Raw genomic sequence first — 3,134 nt, 5'->3', positions numbered from 1 at the left:
TGAAACCTTTCTCATGTACTCAATAAATCATGTAGATCATGCTCATGAAGACATCCTATGGTTTTGGTCTTAAAATAATGCCTTGGGCACAATTTGGGAAAGATGTCTAGCAATTTCCATCTTTTGGCCTTATCTTGTCAAGATATGGTCAAATTCCCCCTTCCAAGTGAATATAGGGTAATTGCTACCTTCTAAACACACTGGTCAACTCAGATTTTCAAAATTCTCACCAGACATTAGGAAAAATATGAACCCTCTAGGGGCCCTTTGGGATTACGGTTAATTAGAGGTCAGCCAATAGGAAGAGGGTGGTGGACACACTCTATACCCTCCAAAAAGTAGGGAGACAAGGTAGCCTTACACCTCTTAATTGCCTCTTACCTAGTGAAAAGGTAAGGGAGGTGGCTAGGGGAAAGAGGGGGGGGGGACCACTTTGACCTCTTTTCTCCCACTTTTTAGCCCGGATTTAAAAATACACTAAAAATTTCAAATTTCAAGTTTTCCCTCCTTAAAAGGTCCCCAAACCTATTTCATGGTCAAAAAAGTATTTTTGACTTTCAAAAGTAAAAACGTACACTAAAAAATCCAAAAAATTGATTTTTTAAAAAAACAAATCAAAACATCATTTTCACCCTCCAAAGTCTTTCCAAACCTATTCTATAGCTAAAAAGTGCTTTTCTCTCTCTACAAACCCTTTTCCAAGCTCTCCATTGCTGCAGCAACCACATGCACCCCCTATAGTCCATCATTATCTCTCTGCTAGCTTTCTCCCACCTCCATTGTAGCACCAAGCAAGCTCCTCCTCCATCTCTTCCCCTTGCCCATAGTTTCACACCAAGCTAGCTCCTCTCCCTTCTCTCACCTCCATTACAACATGAAACAAGATTCTAATTCTTCTACTTTCATTCACTCACACTACATGAAAACCTCTACTCCCGAAGGTGGCAAAAGTATGAGCTCACATGAGTTGCATACCACAACAATAGGAGGTGTGAATATCGTGTGGTCATTGCAAGGGTTCATCTCCAACATAAAGATAGAATGATAAGAAAACTACCCTTGTGGCTTACATTCAGAGCTTAACATCATCTCCATCTTTAAGTTTATCATGCTGGAGAGAATTAACCTCTTTATGGCTTTCAGTGTTTAGGCTTCACACCTCATAACACTGGGTGGTGCTATTTTGTTGATGGCTTTGGTGCGCCATCTATAGTTGTGTAGCATGTGATTTGAGTCTCACAATGTAAGTAAGTTGTGTTATCTATGGAGAGTCGTCAAAGATTTTTCTTGTAATTTATTCTTCGTATAATTGTCATTAGATAATTGGAATGATATCATTTTGTACTTTATAACTTTGTGCTCACATAATCTTTTGTTTACTTACAGATTCAACTTGTTTTAAGAGGACATGAGCAAGCAACCATGTGTAGAGATGGAAATCACTCTATTTTTGTTCCTTGAGGAACCTTTCACTACCATGTTAAAAGATTTTGATAAGAATAGTAGGTGTTTTTTAGAATCTTGAACCAATAGGGACTCTCTAGGAGCTCTCATAGAAGCCATCCATATAGTAGTACTATCTTCCCTAGTGTCATAGACACACAAATACTCAAGTGTATATGAATAATCTCTAGATGAGGAAGACAAATACTTGTAAGAGAAGCCTAACAGCAACAACATTGTCTCCATTTGTAATTATTTTTCATGAGGCTGGATTCTCTATAAATGCAATATAAATATGTTTTTTTGTTAAATGGTGTCGCATTGAGTGAGAGTATTTAATTTAGATTACTGAAGTTTCATACAGATCTGAGAAATATTGTTTACTTTTATGGATATTTTGATTTGCCTGTACGATGATTCAAGTCGCAAGTCTTAATCACTCCACCTTGAAGAAATTCAAGCAATATTTTGATTTCAATTTAATCATTAATGGTTATTCTTATTAAAGTGGGTCATAAACTTTGTCAAGATGTCCTCATTTGGGGATGTTGAATATATATCATTAGCAATGTTTCGCAAGTTAAGAAAGCTAAACTCTTGCTTTCCAACATGTTATTGCTTCCATACTATGCATATGCCAAGCTTGATTAGAGAAATGATCACTTGAGATGGAGGTGTATATGTATAGGGGTGACTTATTATTGATTCTTGTTTCATCATACATATATTGTAAAGCCTTTGAGTTTCCAACTTTTTGAGTAGTGTTGACAAGTTTTTGGTATGAAATCTTCTTAAATATCCCTATTCATTAGCTATTGGTAGCTATTTCTTTGGTATTGCTAAAGATGATACCAATAGCTATCACCTTGTGAACTTAACTGTTAAATTCCGGATTTTATTTTTACCATGTAGCTCATTTGGATAGAGAAAGTTTAAACATAAATTATAGATACATGCATTGTTAACATAGAAGATATGTACCACTCGAGCCTATGTAAACTTCCAATCAAGAAACCTTTGGTTGGATACTATAACAATAGGGGTCACATGTGGTTTCAAATACCAAAGAAATGGCTTAACCAAAACATTCCCAAGAACACTAGGTGGACACAAGGAAGTAAAAATTGGCTCCTTGTTTGGTCGATTTCTAGTGTTTAATGTTTAGTGCACAGGATTTGTGAGGCTGTTGACACGGGGAGTTCACTAAAGTATATGTAACATAGCACATGTGTTCAACAGAAGGGATTTTATATTCTTGTAAAGTTGCAGAAACATGTGTAGATAAGGCCTATAAGGGGTACTTTTAATCCATTCTAGTGAACGCACGTGATATAGGAAAATTTTACATAGTGAATGCTCCGAACCTTTGAACACAAAGAAAGGGGGGGGAGGGGGGGGAGAGCTCTAATTACATCTGAGTGAAAAGAAGTGGAATTTGTACTGTCATGTTGCATAAAGATTTGCTTTCACTTAATCTGAAAAAAAATTGGTATCCTGGGGTGCAGACAAGGCCATATAATGCAAAAAAAGGGGTGGCCACAAGGGCGCGTAGTGAGCCATCCAGAACTGCTGGATGGGCCATATGTGGGCCCTTGTGGCCACCCTTTTTTTGCATAATTAGGCTATTGCTGCACTCCAGGACCCTGGAAAAGATGAGATGAACCTAAAATTGAACTTTTCAAGCACATTAT

The sequence above is a fragment of the Adiantum capillus-veneris genome, chromosome 20, assembly GCF_014529385.1.
Source record: "Adiantum capillus-veneris isolate H3 chromosome 20, ASM1452938v2, whole genome shotgun sequence".
Lineage (NCBI taxonomy): Eukaryota > Viridiplantae > Streptophyta > Polypodiopsida > Polypodiales > Pteridaceae > Adiantum > Adiantum capillus-veneris.
Note: the sequence above shows the minus strand (reverse complement) of the source record.